General features: G+C 39.3%; 1 protein-coding gene across 2 annotated transcripts in view; it reads left to right on the top strand.

Annotated features, from left to right (window-relative positions):
• The window catches only part of large2 (LARGE xylosyl- and glucuronyltransferase 2), a 72491-nt gene that overhangs the window by 12772 nt on the left and 36962 nt on the right, over window positions 1–22757 (top strand). Inside the window, exon 2 of one of the 2 annotated variants that reach the window (XM_056234305.1) lies at window positions 11743–11831. The gene's annotated coding sequence lies outside the window, so the exon portion shown is untranslated. Of the gene's footprint in view, window positions 1–11742; window positions 11832–22757 lie in introns of those variants that run through there. The other variant, XM_056234306.1, reaches the window with a different exon arrangement.

Below are 22757 nucleotides of genomic sequence, written 5' to 3'. Positions count from 1 at the left end.
AGTTACCTGATTTATCTGTTGTATGACTATTATAATTCAAAATAAAACCGCGGATAGTGGCCTTTACATCCACAGACACACCCCAGCTGTCACTGACCGTTTTATGCCTTAACGGCCCAGTGAACTTTACTCAACCTCCCAGCACTATGCAGCCGTTTGAGTTTTAGCACTGTGTCATAAAACTGCATCGAGTCTGGATGGACGATGGTGCCTTTTGCTTTTTAATCCTTATGGGCCAAATCAATGTGTTTTGTTACAGCTCCTTATCGGTTCGGGGCAGAAGTCGGTTTTAAGGCTTCGGAGGCGGTTTATAGCCCTGCCTATGTTCTGAATGGACGTGAGGCGAGTGGGGTGGGGGGGGATTCTCCATTAGAAGAGCGATAAAACTCAATAATCTTCCCATCGGAGTGCAGTATTGCCACAGGCTAAACACAGACAGGCAGCGTAATTAACTCTAAGCAGCCTTCACAACTGCATAGATCTCTTTAAATAGAGGAGCTAATGGCTATTGGGCGCTGATCTGATTTTGCCATTGGGACCTGATGGAATTGCGCTCGGGAGGTATAGGAGAATTTGAAAGTGGTGAGGAGAGGGAAAAGGAAGAGAAATTGGGTGAGAGCCAATTATGATTCCTGCAGGATGGGGACTACAATGTTGACAATGAATTGAGCAGACTCGAGTCACTTGCTTCAGATAGTCTGAGAATACAAACATTCATCACTGTAACTGATAGACGGAGTTTGGAAATAGTTTTTATTTTATTAACTTTTGATGTAATTATTTTGGTTCATCATTTTACCTCTATGCACAAAGTTCACTTTCCTTTGTGCCTGAAGGAAAGACAATTTTGTTTAAGACGATAGATGTATTTTTGAGCAAATTTAGCTTCTCAAGGCTGGTTATTATCTGGTCAGAGATGGTCATTAGTTGGTTTTCCAAAACATGGCTACCAGTCATGTTGGTTTTGTCAGCAGGGCAATTGCTAACAAGATCAATTTAATATCTCAGTTTTTTCTCCTAGACAGCATGAGATCAACTAGACGGCAAGGATTTCTCCTGAGAACAAGACACCAGTAATCTCAACTATATCTTCTCTAGAATTTCAATTTCAACAATTATCCCTCAGAAATTGCTGGTAAATTTCACAAATAATTACAAAGAAATGACAAGCAACACATTTGAAACTTAGAAAAATCTTTTTTTTTAGCAGTGCACTATACACTTACTGTATGTATGCCATATGTCTTAGAATAAACATTTCAGACATAAGCAATGTTTAAAAAAGACCAAAATCTCCCAAGCTGAAAAAGAGCATTATTCTGAGCAATGAAATGTTTCTCTTGGTGAAGATTTAACTTTAACTCTTTGTGTAAATGTCATAGGAATGTTTGCATGCACTAAATTTCATCAATTGGAATGAGTCCAATCTGATTTCAGATTCTGAATGTTCTGTTTATATGGACTCTAAACGTTCCAATCCAATTGACATATTTGTTTACATGTGCATTGCATGGATTTCAAACAAAACACGCCCTTTTAAGTAGAGGCTCAGTTCTTTCTTTTTCAGTTCTTTCAATTCTTTCAAATTGTCAATGACTAGATTTTGACCGGATTCAGAATGATGATAAAAACATAGATGGAGTAGATCGAGTCCACCAACACCCCCAAAAGCTTCACAATCCTAGATCTCGCCCTGGGTCGACATTTCATTCTTAGGCAGTTTTGATTTATATCCTGTTTAAAGGTGAACTAAGTAACTTTTTTACCTTAACCGAACAGCTTTGGAGTCATTGTAATGTTTATATTACTGATTTTGTGTGGAATGGTGGTCGTCTGGCACCCCCCTGGTGCCTGTGAGCCGCAAAACCACCCTTGCAACTTTGGGCCGGCGGCCCGCCGACCTCAGTGTTAGGAAGTATCGTGTGATATCAGGTCTCGCGAGGTAACGAATTGCTTTACGGCAAAAAACAGATCTGATAAAATTCTGATAAAATGAGCATCAAACAGAAATAACCCGGCGCCGTATACATGTGGTGTTGGGCGCGCGCAGCTCTTAAAGGGGCCATACCTTATTTTAGACTTGTAGTCAAGACCGCCTAAACCGAGACCAAGACACTACCAAGACCAGAGGGTATCGAGACCAAGACAAGACAGACCAAGTCGAGACCAAGACCGAGACCGGAGGGGGAAAAAAACAGACTAGGCCTAGTGTTGTTGAAGCTAAGCAATAACTTGTAAGATTTTGTTTTGTATTGCCTGCCTATCTCTGCTGATTTCGAAGTCTCCAAATGAATCCATTCTGCAACTTTTAAAATACCCAAAATCTCCTGAATGAAGTTAAAACCCATCATGTCACTGATATGTGTTTTACTAAATATTAATACATCAAAAACTGTACATGATATGTGTTTTTTAAATCAAGTGATCAAAGTGCTCGTTGCCGCTGCGATCAGTGGCGCGGATACGGCTCGGCACTGTCTTCACTCGGACGCGCGCTTCAATCCGTTGCGGATATCGTCGTGGATATTTGATATTGCTTAATCCCCCGACCACTATGTCGGTCTGAGACAACGAGACCTAGACAAGACCGAGAAGTCCGAGACCAAGACAAGACCAAGACCAAAGACCGTCAAGGTCGTGACAAGACCGAGACCACGTAAAAGTGGTCTCGAGACCGGTCTCGAGACCAAGACCGGTCTCGAGACATACATCACTACCTTATTTCCACTCGTTACAGCTTCCATCCTACTGAACAGGTACCGGTGTACAGGGGGAGGGGATCCGGCCGTGAGTGCAGAGCCATCTCTGCGTGAGTGCTATTCACGACAGTACAAGTACTCCACAGCGACTCTAGGGTTCGCTGTTTGACAAAAACGGAATTCCTGCTTAGTGCTGCTTTAAAGGCACACTATGCAAGAATTGTACCTTGATATAACAGCTTCAAAGTCATTTCGGTGGTAAACAAACTCATAGTAGGGCGAATCATCCTGGTAATAAAGCTTGGCGGGGTCGCCGCTGGAAAAACCAGCAATGCAAGTTTGAGAGGAGCGCCCCCGACAAATCTCGCGAGAATCACGACTTGCTTTACGGCAACGACGTCACACACATCAACGACCACATATGAAGCACGAAGACACTTGCGCGCATTTCAGACGTGATACTTGACGATGGAAAAAGCAAAGAAAACGCGGTCGGAAGAGACTTGGAAAAGGAAAAGAGAATCTGACCGCGTGAGGAACCGGAAAAGAGTCCCTGATTCGCCCTCGCTATGTGTGTGCGTGTTGTGTGAGTGAGCGCGAGGGCGGGCGCGGCTGATGAGCTGATCAGCGCCAGCTGTTTTGAATGAGGATGTCCGATATATTCTTTGTTACCTCGTCCTGTCTTTGTCAGTTGGTTGTTGAGGCTACCAGGGTTCTACTCGCCGTGTTCTCCTGCATTCCACTCCTGTACCATGCTGTGGTTTCCTGAGATTTTCCCGGAGGAATTTCTACCTGTTCCTGCATCTGTGTCTGCCCACTGCGTCCCTGCGTTGCCGAGCCTGAGTCTTCTTCTGTCTGCTTCCATTTTGACCCACACGGATATCTACTATTGTGCTCAATAAATTACTGTTTACTCGCAACTGAATCCTTTGACTATTTCCTTGTGACAGTCCCACTCGGTCGGGCTTTCACTAGTTGGCGCGAGCTAAAAAGCAGCACTGGATTCAACCGCGATGCTGACCTGGCGATCTTGTTGATGGATTAAGTAGCCTAAATCTCTTATTTCTAAACTTGATTGCGTTCTATGTTGTTGCGCTTGCTTGTAGTATGCCATTTTTTTTTACGATGCTGTTCATTCATCCATTGTTGATAATTAGACCAGTCCAAAAATGTCCACATATGTCTAGATAGCTATTTACGACAGTGTAAGTGTTCCACAGCGACTATAGGGGTCACTGTTTGACTAAAACACAATTTCTGCATAATGTGCCTTTAATGTTTGATGATTGTGTTAGATTACATGTGCGTAGGCAATACTTCTATCGCTTGCTTCTGTTTCTTCTTCGCTTTTTTAGCTCTGGAGATGCATTATTTTTTCCGATGATCCAAAACAGCGCCCTCTACAGCATAACAGTGAAAAAACATGGATTGCCGTAAAAACTCGTCAATGGCGGGGAAGCGGTATGTCATAAATGACGGAAAATTTCATCAAGTTAATGATCATAATCATAAGGTCAACTGTAGGCTGTCTATGGTTGCCAAGCAACTATAAATTTCAATTGATATGCGGTCGCAAATGTATGCATATCAGCTGTTTTATAACTGCTTTGAATGTTCCTGAGCTCAGGTATATCTCTTTTTTCATGATCAAAGCACAGCAAGGTGTTGTAAGCCAGTTTTCAGATTAAATCAGCATTAAAAATCATTTTTAATTACAGAACATTTATATCCTCTGTACAATTCCTGAGAACTGTGTTTCACAATGGGCAATGTCACATTCACCTGTCTGTGAAATATTGGGGGCAGCTCATGTTCATTCCACTTCAAACATGTTCAGATACTTTCAGTGGTGACAATATTCCACAGCAAGTGCACAAAGGTCTTGAAAAAACGACAGAAAACGCCTGCAAGCTCAGTTGCACTAGTGAGTTCCTCAGTATTTTTCATGCCCTGTGAGATATAGTCATGACAGGCATTTCAGGGCTGGTGTAGACTGCTATTTCAGAACGTCTCTTCATTGAGTTTTGTCGTGAGTTGCATTAGCGCCGTAGGAAGATAAAGCCATGTAATGGTGCATAAAGCGATGCAGATACGTTCATTAACCCGAAGGTCGGTCCTGAAAAGAGAACAGCCCGTTATCTAATGATGGTATTGTTCTACTTGAAGGCTGGGGCTGTTGTTTGTTGTTTAGCATTATTCACCGGAGCGTACATCTTTTTTCTTCTTCTTTACAGGCAATTTCTTCCCGTCGCGGCTGCAAATAGCAGTGGCTAATTCAGAGGAACGTGAGGCGTGTTCAAGCCATGATATTGTAATTTCCTCACATACATGTTTATATTCTGAATATTATATAGCTCTGTTACAAAACTCCTAGTGAGCTTCCTTGCTGTCTTCCAACAGTATAGGCAGCTGCCTTCTGAGAGTCTGTTCAGACAGGGTTTGTTCTCGCTTTAAAAACAGTGAGACAGAATGCAATGATGTTGAATAGAGGGCATTGGTATTGACCCTTGTGAACAAAAAGTGCACTTAATTGTATTGAATGTGCACTTGTAGTGTTCTTCAAATCTTAAAAGTGTATTTGGTCACACTTTATATTAGGTTGAATGAAATAAACACTTTATATTGAATTAAATATAACTTTCGTTATGATTTTTTTGTCCACCATCATTTTGACATTGTGATGTGCGTTCTGGGCTAGGGGTGTTCGATTCCGGGTTTTTTGGAGTCGACTCCGATTCCCGTCTCCTCGACTCCATTTACTTTTAATCAAAATATGTATGGTCAGGATTAAAAAATATGAGATAGCAGTTCTTATTACACACTTAATATATATATATTTTTAAAAGTACAACACAAAGCACTATACTTTTTATTTATACAGCATACTTTTACGGTCTAATTTAGTCACATGATGGCATTATCTTGAAATGATGAATGTCAACGTTGTTCTATAGAAAATACCAGCGTTCGCTAATTTTGAAGACAGAAGTGGAACATCCTTTTATTATTGAACTGTTTAATAAAAAGAAGAGGTTCTTGAATCATCTGATCTTTTGCACCAATCACAACTAATTGACTGGTTTGAGGCACTCACCACATCACGTCTTTACTGGGAGTCGATACTGGGAGTCGATTCCTGTCCTGGATTCGATTCCGACACTATGGCTATTGAGAGTCGAGGAATCGACTCTTTTGGAGGCGACTCCCCTTCACTAGAAGGTATCCTAGAAGTCATCATACTTATGGTCTCTAGAATGCCTAGGAGGTCTTAAAATGCGCACTAGCTCCCTAGCTTTTGAAACAAACTCTTGTTCTCCAGTGAGGAAGAGCCCTGAGGAACCAAGCAGTTGTTGTAGGTCCTGGCTATGCAGTTAGCTTAGTGACAGGGCAGCTGATCTGATTAGAGTCTGTTTGCCTGACCTCTATACCTCTCTAGTGTATTCCTCAGTTAAGTGTCTTAGATTGAGAGCGTGTGTTGGCATAGCTGCATACGGAGCAGAGCTGTGCGCCCGCACGCACCCACAGATGTGTTGTTTGATTATGAGATTAAGAGCCTCTCCCCAGCTGCTGGACTTTTATTTGCCTTGGCAACTCTTTGATTGACTGAAGATTGATTTGATGGATGGGAGCAGTCATACTGGAGCAGGTAACTAACAGAATCCGGCCTTTTGATGGGATGATTGACTGTTTTTTTTAATGCCGATGACTGATGAATTGTTTAACTGGAGATTAGATTCTGGTATGCATACCTGGAAAGTTTCTCCAGACCAATTCTATTTTTTTTCTTTGGCTTTGATCACACACTCTCCACCCTTCATATGCATTACTGTTTAAAAAATGAATACTTTATTATTTCAGCAAGGATGCATTAAATTTATCAAAAGTACAGTAAATTGTACAAAAACAATTTAAATTATAAATTGGTCACACTTTAGTTGAGGGTCCTCACTATTAACTAACTATTAACTATGACTTTTGCCTCAATAAATTCCTAATGACTGCTTATTAATAGTTAGTAAGGTAGTTGTTAAGTTTAGGTATTGGGTAGGATTAAACGATGTAGAATATGGTCATGCAGAATAAGGCATTGATATGTGCTTTATAAGTACTAATAAACAGACAATATCCTAGTAATATGCATGATAATAAGCAAGTTATTAGTGAGAATGGATCCTGGTAACACTTTATTTTAAGGTGCTTGTAATAAGCAGTAATTAACAGTTAATAAGACACTTATAAGACCTTATAAGATGCATATAAGATGCATATAAGCATTAACTACTTCATATAAGGGTTAACATAAAGGTCCAGGCCCTGAAGAGATCAGGGAAACTACTCCCTCTTGGCAAGGTAAATTTTTAAGGGACTGGGAGTTTGTGTTACCATTTATGTTTGTTCGGCTGTTCTAAAAGTGCAATGTATTGATACTTGAGAAATTTATTTTTTAATTTAATTTATTTATTATAATTAGTTAATGCTTATATGCATCTTATATGCATCTTATAAGGTCTTATAAGTGTCTTATTAACTGTTAATTACTGCTTATTACAAGCACCTTAAAATAAAGTGTTACCTGGATCCTAAACTAAAATGTTGCCTATAATTTAAATGAATGCTGTTCTTTAAACGTTCCATTCATCAAAGGATCCTGAAAGAAATGTATCATGTTTTTCACAAATATCACAGCTGTTTTCAACATTGATGATAATAATAAGAAATCATTTCTTATTGTTATCATAAGAAAGCATATTGAGCTGAAAATCAGCATATTATAATGATTTCTGAAGGACCATATGACTGAAGAAAGGATTAATGGTGCTGCAAATTCAGTTTAGCCATCACAGGAATATATTACATTTTAAAATATATTCAAACAGAAAACAGTTATTTTAAATTGTAATAATATTGTCCAGTATTACTGTTTTCTTTGCTGTGTATTTGATCAAAATAAATCCAGCCTTGGTGAACATAAGAGACAGACGTTTCTCAGTTACATTAAACTATGACAGTGACAGATCATATCAAATTATATTTTATGGATTTTATGTACCCATATATATTATATACACATTTATATAAATGAAATAATGGTAATTTATAACAAATTTCGGTAACACTTTACAATAAGGTTCATTAGTTAACTACCTTAGTTAACATGAACTAAGAATGAACAATACTTCTACAGCATGTATTAATCTTAGTTAAAGTTTATTAATCTATGAACAAACAATGAACAACTGTATTTTTATTAACTAACATTAACAAAGATTAATAAATACTGTAACAAATGTATTGCTCATGGTTAGTTCATGTTAGTTAATGCATTAACTAATGTTATCTAATGAACCTTATTGTAAAGTGTTGCCCAAATTTCTTTACAAAAGTATATAATGTCATCATATTTCAAACTTGAACAAATTTGAATTATACTTCACGGCTACTTGTCCCGTGTTTGTTTTTTTTGTTTTGTTTTTTTTAGAAAATGAGCTTGACTGTTAATCATACAGAATTCAAGCTGCTATTGCAAAGTGTTGTTTTAATATCACAACTTGAGTCACACCTGCTAATGAAAAATGGTTATCAGTCCAAACACTGTCTGTGTGAACGTAGCTTTTGGCAGAGACACTCTACCTCATTACGGTAATCTGCTCAGGGCAATAGTCTACCTGTCCCCCCACACTGTGGAGAGATATCGTTTCCCCCAGGCTTTAATGACTCTTCCATTATTTTCCAATCTGGTCTCGTAATGACCCCTTATTATGCTGTTTGGACACAAACTGGAGTGACAGCACTGCAATTGAGAGTCACGGGAGACTTCGAATAACCGCACTCCACCTCAACTTCACAGACCACAGATCCCCATCACGTCCCTCCCACAGCACTGTGTCCTGTGATCAGTCTTGGAATTTAAAGCTCATGTGATTCACAGCACCACATTCAGAATGCCAGGTATTCAGAAATTCAATTTATACAGGATTCCAGTGGTCTGTTGATATGGACTTGATGTTCAGCCCATTGTTTTAGATGTGTTTTACTGTAACGTCTTGTGTCTACCAAATTGTTCAGTGCTATAACCCTTGAGTACTTATTACGGAAATAATATATTTAAAAAGATTACTTAAGTGTGAACTGAATGCAATGTTTTCACACTTAAAGGATTAGTTCACTCCAGAATAAAAATTTCAGTTTTTTGAGGTTTTTGAGGAAAACATTCCAGGATTTTTCTCCATATTTAGTGGACTTCAACGGGGACCAATGGTTTCTCTGGGGACCAACCCTCTTCTCAACCCTCTGGGGACCAAGGTGTTTTTGGAGCCCTTGGGATGTTTTGACGTGCACTGACATTTGTGCTTTTTTCAGTTATTTATAAACATGTTAATGGCAAAGGTGTAAATTCACTCTATATAGCACAAACGGGGCTACCAAAATATGTGAGCAACATGTATGTACATGTTTGTATTTTTAAGAGAATAATGTTTATGCGTGGTTATTGAAAAAAAATAAAAATGAAAGTTGCTGAAGTAAAACCACAAAACACATACTAAATATGTGTCCACAAGACTTTTGACTAATGGATGTTGTCGCTTTGAGTTCTGGCTTCAAGATGATGTGAAAATCATCCTGCCTGATCGTTCACATAAAACAATAACATTAATTTATACTTTGTATGACAGTTTTTTGGTCAGCAGAGGTTTATGCGTGGGAGTGGTAATGGCCTATCAATATTAATGAGATTCAGACCAGCGGTGTAACAGACACTCTCCCAATGGCTAATGGCCCATCAAGTGAGGCAGCCTGAACAAAGAATGAGAGGAGATTCAAAGGTTTTCAATCTGTTTTATTGTAATTCCTCTATGTGGAGAAACTAAATGTTCTAAATTTGCTCTAAGCAAATCAAATGTGAGTAAAATAAATAAATAAACAGTCGGCCATTAAACAAAGCAATTGTGAGCGATAAATAAACAAAACTAAAGGCAGGTATCTCACAGTAAATGCTTATGCCCCGTTGATGCGGGCTCTAAGCAAATCAAATGTGAGTAAAATAAACAAAAGTAAAAGCAGATCGCTATCCTCGCAGACCACACCTGCTATGCTAGTGGGCTAAGGCTAGTAGCGGAAGTTCGGAAAGGTGGATTTAAAGTTTCAATGCAGCTTTAAAGGGCTCTACATGATCCCAGCCGATGAATAAGGCCCTGTTTACACGAAAACGATTCCGGGTGAAAACGTAATAATATTTTATCGGATGTGCCTTTCGTTTACACGGCGACGGCGTTTTTGGGGCTTAAAAACGCAAAAAAGTGAAACCACCCTCCAAAGTGGAAATCTTAAAAACGCTCCACCGTCGCGTTTCCGTCTAAACGGGTAAAAAGGTAAAAACGCAAATCTGCTCATGGCGGCTCTCGTCGCGTACGCATTTACGTCACAGGCATGCGCCAGTACAGGAAAATAACAACCAACATGTCGGATTATTTCCATACGTCGGACCTTCAAGTTGCCCTAGCAGCTCTGATAAACGTCCAAGAGTCTTTTCAATTTCGCGCTACTAGGGAGAGAAGTAGAAGGAAGGTTGTACGCAGGCGCACGGACTTGTTGTTGTTGTTGTGTGGCAGTGCTTCACATTGCCACCTAGCCGCCTGGAGTACATACTACATCGCATTTCTAACACTTTTGCGTCTCCATATGCACTCAGATTTCCCCCCCATAACGCTCGTCTAAACGCAGAATAAAAAGTGAAAACGAAACGCCACTTTTGCGTTTTCTCCTCAGATCGTTTCCGTGTAAACATGGCCTAAGAGTCTTATCTAGCGAAACGATAAAAAAAAAAAATAATAATAATAATAATAATTTTCATACTTTTTGACCACAAATTCTCATCCTGCACTAGCACTGCGATGCACGTCCACGACTTCATGCATTACGTAATCACCAACTTCAAACTTGTCCGACATCATTGTTTTACCTTTTTTTTTGTAACGGGTGTTTAACATAGTCTTTGCACCTTCGCTTTGTAAACACTGGGTCGGTACTTCCGTCTACGTCACGCGTGACCTTTCAATGTAATGCGTGAAGTCGTGGATTCGCATCGCAGAGCTAGCGCAAGAAGAGCATTTGTGGTTAAAAAGTACATGCATTTTTTTTTTTTTTTTTAATGACCGATCGTTTTTTATTTTTTATGCTCTTTCCTACCTTAAAATGGTGGTGTCCATCACAGACTTGCTAACTAGCTTAAAGGAATAGTTAACTGGAAGCCATAATAATTTTATTGCAAACCTGTATGACTTTTTTATTCAGATATTTCGAAGCACCAGACAACATTGAACCCCACTGGCTTTCATTGGATGAACAAAAAACGTTCTTCAAAATATCTTCTCAGCGCTAACCAGCCTTGACCAGCATTCACTCAGTTGCCATACTAAGCATTGCAAATCCCCCTTTCATTTTTCTACAAGTGGTCTATCTCCTCCTCCTCACACTGTCTCTGGCCTGCACGCTGATCACGCTTTCTCAGCTGGAGCTCTGAGATGTGCTATCCTCAGTTCAACAGGCTCTTGTTGTAGGTAGGAGGACACAATATGTCTCTGCATAGAGGAACAGTGAGAGATAAAACACGTTTCATTTACAGCCAAACAGACGTGTGAGTCAGAACTACGTGCTGAAGGGACATCCCGCAGAGCACAGATGCTGTATCTACTCATGATTTGCTCACCACACGGTCCTGGGTTTGACCTTTCCTCTACTCAACCTCAATCAATATCAATGATCTTGTTAAGATGCATCCAAACAATCTGAAGTGCTCTAAAAGAACAAGTTTAAGTGCTGGAGATGTTCCTTTTGATTTGTGACTCATTTTCTATGTTCGTTTTTAGCAGCAAATCTAAAGTACCGTAGGCGTGTACAGATACATTGAGTTCAACCTTGCACCCGAGTTACATTGTAGCCTCAGTTTATGTAACATTTTATGTACAATAGAAGCTGCATATTAATGTGGTGGGTATATAAGGTTGAAAATCTGTCTAACAGTGTTTATCACCTTATGTTTCAGGTTTCAGAGAGGTTGAAAGTAAAGGTTTCTCAGTGATTACTCGGCAGTCACGTCTTCTTGGCATCATAGATCTTCCAGGACGCATTCTGGTGAGTCATCAGTAGAGTTTTTATATTTTAGCATTTATAAAGGCTTCAACCGTTTTGAGGTTCAAACATTTCAACTTTGAAACCATTGGTTCCTGACCTTTTGAAGCACCACTGAAGACTATACGGACACTTTTAATAATTATATAGGCAATGTAGGGGTAAAAAATGAGCAAGAAAGAAGTCTGATCCTGTGCATAGATACAATAAGGTGTACAAATGGTGGGTGCATTAAAATTGTTGTAGTATTTTGCATTATTTTTAATCTCATGACAATGAGATAATTTAGCTTTTGCAAGTTTTTCCTCTCAAAATTGAGACAATCATCGCAGCACTGTCATTGTGGAAATTGCAGAAATACAAAATGAACCAGTCTCTCTCTGGGAAATGGCACCCGTGGCTAAAATGGATGGACACATGAGATTATTTCCCAAAAATGTTATGTTTTTTAGGCTTACTGCAAGGAATAGGTCCAACCCAATGATGTTACGTTGCTACTAGTTTCAAAGTGAAATGTCCAGTGAGAGCCGCTTCAATTTTCTCCAAAACAGATAAACATGACTGTGCCATTATTTTATTATGTTGATTCATGCATGTATCGTGGCATTCCGGGAATGAAATGTCTGGTGGGTGGCGCTAAAAGGTTAATGCACTGTCACATTTGAAAGCAACGTACTGTACCACCTACACCAAACTCTATCCTAAACCTAACTGATAGTGTTTAGAAAATACATTTGCTGAAGCAACCATGCCACTTTACCTGGTTTTGCTCAGCTTTGAGCACTTTTGTTCAACCTTGTTTCATGGGACTCATAACTGAACACTGAGGTGCGCTATAGTTTACTATGTCAGAAAAGCCATACATATGGAGCTGGATATGTGATGCAAATATCAAAATGTATTAGTTTACAAATCATGTACTATGGTAAAAGTGTTTTGAGGTGATAAAATAGTATTGTGTAATGAACTGTGCAATGACCCTCCTAGAAAATCCTGGTCACCAGCATAAGATATGTTTTATGAGATGCTGGTTTGTTGATCCCCATCATTGGAAGCGGGAGAGCTGGTGGACCAGCTCGGTTTTGCTTGAGAACAGCATGACTAGTCCACCAGCTTGACCAGGACTGGACCAACATGGGTTTTTCAGCAGGGGAGACTTCATTAATTGATCTGCCCCTGTAATCATAATTTGTGTAAAAAGGAATCAAAGTTTTTGGTGTTTCACTGCCACTTGTGTTCATTTCAGCTGGAAACTGCAGTGAATTGTATGCACAGTGAGCCTGGGTTGAATATTTCACATACCAGGTTGAATTTTTCACATTGCCACATGGAGAAAAAAACATTATTTAGCCATTTTAGATAGTAGAAATTCTTCTGATTGTTGATTTTTTTGTTTGTTTGTCATATCAAGTGTACACGCAAGTGTATTTGAATGATCCTTTTTTCTCTTTCTGCATTTTTTCTGTGCAATTTTGCAGGACTTTTTGCATATTAAACTCAAATACTCTTTTATGTTCACTTTTCAGTGTGCATACTTCTTTCTTAGCAGCCCTGCCGTGATACTATCTCCAAATCTTTTCATGTCGAGGTCAAAGCATGACAGGTGAGATGTGTTGAAGCTCTGACATGAGTCATGCGAAAGGGCCTTAACTGAAGATTAAAAAGCAATACCATGTCAGTACAGCAAATGTTAAATAAAGCCACGTTTTATTTGCTCAGAATCAAGCTCGGCATCGTCATTCCTTAAGTGGTTGTCAGGGAAACAAATCACTGCAATGCCAAAGCCCTAAACAACTCACATAAATGTTATGTTTTTAGCATCTAAAGGGCAGAGATGCGAACGTGAATACTTTTATACCAACAAACAAACAATCCCTTGCATTTGTAACTGGAACATTGAAGAGGGTGCATTAGCCGAGCTCATGAAATATTGATTGTTACGCATTATTTGGTTTTATCTGTGATAATGGGTGCTTTGCCATCAGGCTCTGCAGAGGATCTGTTTGGTCTCCGGTCAAGCCGCGGGATCTTCTGGTTTGGAGTTCATGTTACATCCACTGTCAGGCAAAAGCAGATATCGAAATGTTCAGCACTGATGTATTACAAGCAGCTGACCGTTCATCTAAAATGTGATGTTTTTTTTCCCTTTAAAAAGAACACCGTGATTTTGTCCTTGAACACAACACTCTGATGTTTGGAGAGTGTGTAGGCAGGTTGCTAGAGAATTAGCGTGTGTGGAGGTTGTGCAGACCACAGCCCATGGCCTACAATTGGCTTTGAGGAGGCTGAGAAACAATAAAGGGCTCCTGAGAGGGGGCAGAGAGCCCCGCTGGTACATGCAGCTTACACCGCCATGCATTTATATGCTGGTCCAGGTTGGTCTGTGTGGGTTAGTGCTGCAAGATCAACCTCCGAACAATACAAATTTTCTCTGGGAACCAGAAAGGACCGATTTTTTTTTACCAGGAAGACCATGCTGTTTACACGTACTGTACAACTTTTTGATGGAACTAGTTTCTTTCTGTCTTGCTGGTTCCCAGAGGGGAATGTTATTGCTCAGAGCTTACTCTTCCAACTGAGAAGACTTAGGGTGTATTCACACCAGGAAAGTCCGATAGTTCACTTGCTTTGGTCCGGACCAAATTTTTTTTCTTTTTTTTTTTTTGGTACGGTTCGCTTTCACACTGCTCTTTTTGCAAGTGAACCAAAATTTGTAAACAAAACCACACGTGTGCTAAGGTCGTCCATTCATTGGACAAGGATTCTCAAGTAGGGAAATCAGGAAGTGCAAAAAAGGCTCAGCATGGAGATATTTCGTACTGCAATATTTGTTATTTTACTAATTTTGTGTTATTCTGTACAAACGCAATATGAAGAAACTGCACAGAAGACGGATAAGGTATAAAGTTTTCATTCATAGAGAGGGGCTATGTTCACACATTCAAATAATGAGATTCTTATTGAATATACTGCTAACAAGTGCTGTCAATGTTAACGCTTGCGATGAAGTTTGTCCAGTTTAACGCAGCATCATCCTTGTATTGTAACTATCGTTACATTATATGAACTGCAAAAGCTTTTTTTGCATCTATGCGCGATTAGACTAAAGAGAACGCTCTGTATGTGAATGTCCTGATGCACACACTCATTCATTCATTCCATTCCAATGATGCACACACACACGACGCGCAGAAAGACGCGCAACAGTATTGTGTGGCCAGACAGCGCGCCGGAATGGAATTCTCTTTCGCACTTGAACAACAATAACACAAACCATTATGCCAAAATCTCCGACTACGGAAGCCTGTTAACTCAAAGGCGCGGTGCTTTCTTGCAATTGGGTCGGTTCATGTTCACACCGTAAACGAACCGTACCAGAGTTCGTTTGGAACCGTACCGAGACCACCTCTTCAGCTGGGTCTCGGTTCGGTTGTTTGGTCCGCACCCGAGTTCGATTGCTGTATTCACACCTGCCCAAAAGGTCCGCACCAAAGGGGGAAACGAACTAGAGTTCGATTCAATCGAACCAAACAAGGCAGGTGTGAATACACCCTTAGTTATTTGTCATACAAGTATCACCTTTATCTCAGGTTTATATATTAGAAATAAAAATAGACAACTGAGGCAATCAAATTATGTGCACCGCATAACACAGATCATTTAGTGTAGACTAACTTGGAAGAATTTGATTAAATATAAATGTTTGAGTTCTCTGACTTTTAGGGCCATATGAAATTTTTTTCCCAATTTATTATTATTATAATTTTTTTCGTTTAAAATGTTCTGGAATCCATTTTTTCCCCATTTTATTTTTTTCTGGATTCCGTTTGACTGATTTTAGTAATCAAAATGTATGTCTAATTAATTGAATGAAACTTGTACAACTTATACAACTAATGAAATCTGTTTGGTATACTGTTATAATGAATATTAAAATAAAATAAAACAAAATAAAATAAAATGCATATTTAAAAAATAAATATTTGATATAATTTAAAATGAAATAATATTAATTTAATACATTTACCCCTGGTTTCACAGACAGTTGGCTTAAGCTAGTGCCAGAATAAAATGCATGTTTGAGCTGTTTTAACTGAAAGCAACTTACACTGACCAATCTTAAAATATGTCACTGCTATTGTTTTATTATTGCACACCAGTAATTATTTTTCTAAGGCACGTTTATAAAAGCCACTTAAATGCCTGAATTGAACCAAGTGAAACCTGGCCTTTATATAAGAAGTATTGAGTATTTGTCTGATAAAAATAACTGTTGGGATCTAGCCCAAAAAAATATTTGGTAATCTGTTTTGTAATGAGGAGTAAGAAAATATGAATACATTAAAACATGTATAAAATGTAATATTTAATAATAAAAAATTAAGAGTTAAAATATATACAGTAAGTATACAGTAAGTATAAGTAACCATTATTCTATTTTTTTTTTTCCTGACAAAAATAACCACCAACATAATCTGATTGCTATATTGGATATTTAACAACAATTTATTAAAAGTTCAGCAAACATGACAATTAGTCCCCTGTGAAATTTGGCAAATTCCTTTTTTATGACTGGGTTTCGCAATTCTGTCTGCTTTTTCTGCATTGTGATAATCATAAGGCCCCAGACTTTTGCAGACAATGTTTAGATTTCTTCTATAACTCAAAAAGAGAAATGATTATTATTATTATTACACGTGTCCGGCAAAAATAGCAACCAGCCTCACAAATGTAAGTGTCTGCACATGTGCCTGGAAACACTCACTATTGGGCTGTTTCTTTTAACAACTACATGAAGAAGAAGATGGAAAATGACAATAAAATCAACAGAAGATTGTGTAAACAATAAGAAATGAATATGCAAGCAGGTGCTGGTCGGAAGGTATCTTGCATTTGTAACTCAAATTTGAAAGAGTATAAAGATGATGCAACTCCTGAGGAAAATGTTATTGCACATATGGCTCAGGAGACTTGGAGTTATTTTTCATTTAAGTGTCAACTTTATCTCAGGTTCCTCCTAAAATTCCTTAGAAGAAATAAAATTGAAACAACTTTTTTGTTTAGTAAGTTATAAAATTAGCTTCGCTCTGATCATTTGGCAAGAACTTGTAAGAATTTGATGAGAAATATTGTTGAGTTCAATCTCTGACTTTTCATTGTGGACAATGTCGCAATTTCTTTAAAGGAGAAACAAATGTGATTATTGGGGATTTTCCATTTGCTCTCTATTTATTTTCAAGTCTATCATGGAGAAATTAACCATCAAGATAGTTAAGAAGCTTATTGAGCACGAGTTTCTTGACGCCCAATTGTAGCCTGACCTCGGCCGGCTCTGACCTTTAACCCCCACCTGTGAGTCAGCAGACCTTCTTGCTCTCCCACAAGGTGTACTGCGAATGCAAGAAAAGCCATAAAATGGACCAAATAAATCATGTTCAATCTCAAAACCCCTAGGGTTCAAGAGAGGATATGCTTTTTTGGGGTGTTTTATAGCCATTTCAGGAACTTTTATCCCAGTCTCCCTCTGGTACACCCTGTGTTAATACCTGGTGGTGCTCTCTTTCAACGCCGAATTGGATTGCTTAGGCCTTCGGCACCAAACTCGGATAAGGGTGGCAGATGCAAGCTGTAAAGACTGTCCCAGGGCCGTGCTGGTGTGGAGCAGAGCGGTCTCTGACAGAATGAGAGATTGCACTAGCTAGTTCAGATGAGCCTACTGGAGATCACTTTGTTTTGAAGGGCGGTGAAGAGGAGGAGAACGCACTGTGATTCATGCTCCCCTAATGGAAAGCTCTCAGTGCCATGGAGTACACACTCTAGTACAACACACTCACACTTTTTCATCCACACACACACACACACACACACAAAAAACTCTTCTTGTCCCCCCGAGAAAGTAGAAGAATAGAGGAACCATTGGTGAAAATGCTGCCGGCGTGCTCTTATGACACCCTGTTAACCTATACCTTCTGAAAATAGATAGTGGCCCGCTGGGATTTGGCTGCTGCTGTCATCCTTTATCATAATTTGATGAAATTTAGCACCGTTAGCCTGAAATGCATCTCTGATCAAATTATAGAAGTTCAAACAGAGTGTCTTATGCAAATGTCTTCGAAAAAAGAGACAGAAGCAGATGCCTTTCTAGCCGTTCCAGGTCAATTTATGGGGCTTTCATCCGTGTCTTAGTGGAAGGAGTGTTCCCTCCTCTTTCTCTCACATAATTGAAGAACAAACCCCTCGAAGCGTTTGACTGGCATACGATCTCTCAGAGAGTTTTCGAACTTAAACTCAGACTCCTTTAAAGAGGATTGAACTCGAACTTGAGGGGTCAAGGCTTGGCTAATAAGCTTTGACAGTCTGGTTGATGCCGTGACTAATTATGCGGTTAACAAGTATCCTTTGCCGGAGTATATAAAAAAATGTCTTCCTTCAGTTTTATGCAAAAAGGTTCAATTAAATTGACAAAATCACAACAGCAATATATGCGTCATGGTTTTTACGCATTTGGAAAACACTTTTATCCTTTGTGTTGCTAATGCCTTTCCATGTAGCAGCTGCGCCACAGAAATACATATTACTGTTGTATAATAATACTTATTAATAATAGTAATAATATTTTATTTTATTTTATTAATAATAGTATTTTATTTTATTTTATTAATATTAGTAATAATATTTTATTTTATTTTATTAATAATATTTTATTTTATTAATATTAGTAATAATATTTTATTTTATTTTATTGAGTTTTATTTATTTATAGTCATAATAATGAAAACAACAAATTGATTATAAAAAAATTAGTTGACAATAATTATAAATTAAATAGGGCTAATAAAACACACAATTAATTTAACAAACAAATAATTTATATACCAATAAAAGTAATTAAAGAATAACAGCAACTACAACAACATTATATATATATGGAAAGTTGACAGACCTAGTCACGAATAGAATGGACCTAACAAAGATCCACTTTTAAGGTCAGAACCTGTAAAAGTGCATAGAAATGTTGGTTATTTTCTACTTGGTTCATGTTTTAGTCCACTGAATTAGGTTTTGTTTTAAAGAGGACTGTAGTGTCTATTTTAGTACTGATATATGCCTTTTTTTTTTTCATTAGAAAACATATCACACCCAGTTCTCAGTAATGTATCCTCAAACACAAGGTGGCATCCAAAAAAGCTTTCATATCTGGTTTTCCTGCTAATGCTAACTGGCTCCTCTGAGATCCAGCAAAATCCTTCAACATCTGAGCTGAAGTATGTGTGTGTGTGTGTGTGTGTGTGTTATTGATGTGTAGTGCTGAAAGTGATTTAGAGATGCTGTTTGTAAATGAGAGATGACAGTGCGAGACATGACAGCTCCCTCTCGGTTTTTATCCTGTTCGTATTTTTATGTGCAAACAGGCTCATGAATAATGCAGAGGCAGGTTAAATGATGTCACAGATGCAGAATAAGCTCAGTGTTTGTTATTAAAATGCATGTGCTGTGTCCGTGAACGTGGGTGTGTTTACTGTGAGGGGAAGTGAGTGCGTGAAGCCTCCTGCTTTTTTGTGGGCAATGAAAATGGGAGACATATACAGTGTATGGCTCGGTTGGCTTGAGAGATCGAGAAGATTTTTAAAAGCAAGTTAGTCTCGGCAGCCAGAGAAGTAGCGTAGATAGTCAAGCCAAAATCTGGCTGAAAATAATATTGGCAGCTTCCCCTTCCCCCGCTCACAACACGACCTGCTTTCTATTTTCCCAGTTGAAAGGCCAGGCTGCTTGCGCAAACCCCCAGATTCAAAACACTCTTGTTATGTAGGAGCGGTTTCAGCTTTTCTTTGTGGAAAATGAATACATAAGAATATAGATTAAGATCTGCTCAGGTTGAGATGGAAAGTCATATGACCTTCAAGACTGCGGACTCATTCTTATACAATAGACTTTTTAAACAGCTTGTGAATGTATGTATCGACTTTTGCTGTGAAGCCCATGTAGTCTGATTGGATCTCGCACCACACCATCTGGGACCAGAACAAAAGAAATTCCTCGTAAGTGGTCATGATTAATTCTCAGAAGGTCACAGCAGACGTCCAGCAGTGCCACAGCCTTGGACGTGATGTGTGTGTGCCTTTCCAAAGCCTCCACAGCCACAGTCATAATCTGTGTGACGGACGTAGGCTAGTAAGAGCTGTCTAGGGCCCTATAAAATCCGTTTGATTTTTTCCCAAATTTCCGTTTGATTTTTTCCCAAATTCCGTTTTTTTCCATTTTAATTTTGGGGGAATTCAGTTTTTTTTACCCTTTACTGTTATTGTAGTTGTAAAAAGAGTGTGCCTTTAAATGTTAATGATTAAAATGTACACAAATAAAATATAGGAATGACCTTAAATTTTTTGAGGTAACAGACATTTACTCTTACTTTTCAGCACAAATACTGCATGATGCAACATAACACTGCACTCTAAGTACTTTAAATAACAACAAAATAAACTGTCCAGCAAAATAAAATATATTAGTTTATATAGCTAAAGTTAAATAAAAGTCACACTCTGTCTCTCTCGAGCGCACTGTCGAGCGCGCTCTCGGACACACTCGATCTCTCACGCGCAGTGTCACTTCGCTTTTGTCCAGTCCGGCGCATCATAGACAGACGTGTACGTGTGTGTGTGTGTGTGTGAGACGCGTGAGTGACAGAGAGACCGAGGGAGAGCAGGGAAAGGAAATGCAACTGGTGCGCTGCGTGTTTTAAATAGCCTTAAACAAAATGAACGAAACGCAATATGTGGCGGCCGGTGTTGATTCTGTGGCGCACCTCCACGAATTAGTCTATGTGTGGGAAACACTTCATTAAAGTCACGTGAGAACTGCTCGGCTTGGTACTGAGGGCTTAGCGTTGAGTTTCTTAACTTTTTCGCCGACGAAAGCAGAGCCGTGGAGAGCCGCTTCGCCATGCTTTCATTGTTTTGATGCCGTCATTGGAGCTGAAATGACGGGAGGGGTTGTGTCGCCCAGATTTGCTTCCCCCGTCTGCATTTTCCCCGTACATACGTTCTTCTCCCACACAAAAACAGAATTTCATTCCAAATATGTAAAATTTCGCGAAATTCCGCGTTAACACTAGATTCCGCGTTAACACTAGATTCCGCGTTAATTGGCCAATTCCGCGATTCCGTCCGCGATTCCGTGATCGCGGAAATTATAGGGCCCTAGCTGTGCGTGTAAACCTCACTCCTCTGGCCTCATGAGGCGCGCTAGCGACTGACGCTTGACTGACGGCCTTTAGCGTCCTTGTTAGCGCCTGCCTCCCTCGCTGGAGACCTCTGCTTGAATCCCGCTTGGAGCGGGGCGAGTTGGACCGGTTACATTTGGTGCTGTGGACCAGATGGGAGTGAGGTTTAGGGGGGGTACATGTAACAGACGTAGGCCAGTAAGAGCTGTGTGTGTAAACCTCACTACCCTGGCCTCAAGAGGTGCGCTAGCGACTGACGCTTGTTAGCGCGCCCGCCTCCCACGTCAGAGACCCCGGTTCGAATCCCACTCAGAGCGAGTCGAGTACAGCTGGTTCAGACATCCTCAGATTTAATTTTTCGTTTGGGAAATTGCATTTCCCTAATGTCTCCTGGTTTTCCATGACCGTAGGAGCCCTGCCAGGGAGGAGTGGACATGAAGTCAGGAGATTAACCTTTTGTGCAGATGGAGATAGTGAGTTTGCATTTGTCAATAGTTCTTCAATCCAGGCTCATTGGAGCCTTGTCAAGTTTTTGAGCGCTTAACTTCATTATTTTAAATGTAGATGGTCAAATAGATTGTTTTTCCCAGGCGCGTCTACAACGCAGCGAGATGAAAAAAATCTCAACTTTTCAGAATGTCACAAGCGCACCGCAGGTCATGTGACAAGAACCAACCTATCACCTTCTACCTTTCCGTAACAACATCGAAAGCTCAGCCAGGATGGACGAACAGTTGATCATAGCTGTACAGGGCGGGTTTTTTATTTCTCATCTCCATAAATATAGTAGTTGTGCTAATGCAAGGGCTGGAAATCAATTTATCCTTTGCTGAAACTTCTTTGTCTCCATGGAGAATGCGGCTCATGATTTATCTTTCAACGGGAGCGGTGGTGCGGTCGGCGTCTTCCACACGTTTTTAGACTCAACATGTGAACGGCACCTAAAATGGCACGGTTGGCTTTTGTTAAGCATGAAACGGAAGTTACAACTTACAACTTGGAACTTGATTTTGTCCATGGGAAATTGATTAAATGGTTAGATGGTTGTGGTTTGCTATTGGTCGATCTCATGTGAGTGACAGGTTGTCCCGCCCTCGCGCCAATAAACACATCATCAGAGAAGAGATGTCTCTGCAAGAGGAAGTTATTTATATTAAAGATTATGAGGGCACATGAATTAAAAAAAAGTAATGATGTGCACGGATAAATCATTTACAACAAACACTGCAATATCCCATTAATAAATAATATTTTTCCATTATGATTTCATGGTGACTTTAAAACTATCGGTTAGGTTTAGAGTAGAGTTTAGTGCAGGTGGTGTGTATGTTATTTTCAAACACGATATAGAATTTACCTTTTAGTGGCACTCACCGGACATTTCATTTCCGAACTGCCACGTTATATACAACATAAAAAATATAATTAAATGTTGCAGAAAAAACTGAACATGCTTTAAGTGTCACTTACTGGACTTAGTAATATGCTAGAAGCAACATAATATAATTTTGCAGAAATGTCGCCGTTGGCACGGTTTTCCAGTTATTGATACGATGATTGTTCCGACCTTTAATCCCCCAGCAATAAGGGTTAAAGGTCACGTTTCGCTAATGAAAGGGATGTTGAGCTAATGGATGGCTTCGCCACAGAAATTTCTCACACCCCTCAGCTACATGTGACCTTTAACCCTTTATTTGTGGGGCGTGAGA

The sequence above is a fragment of the Rhinichthys klamathensis genome, unplaced genomic scaffold (genome assembly GCF_029890125.1).
Source record: "Rhinichthys klamathensis goyatoka isolate OS25496 unplaced genomic scaffold, OSU_Roscu_1.1 h1tg000391l_1, whole genome shotgun sequence".
Lineage (NCBI taxonomy): Eukaryota > Metazoa > Chordata > Actinopteri > Cypriniformes > Leuciscidae > Rhinichthys > Rhinichthys klamathensis.
This window is presented reverse-complemented; position numbering and strand designations above follow the sequence as displayed.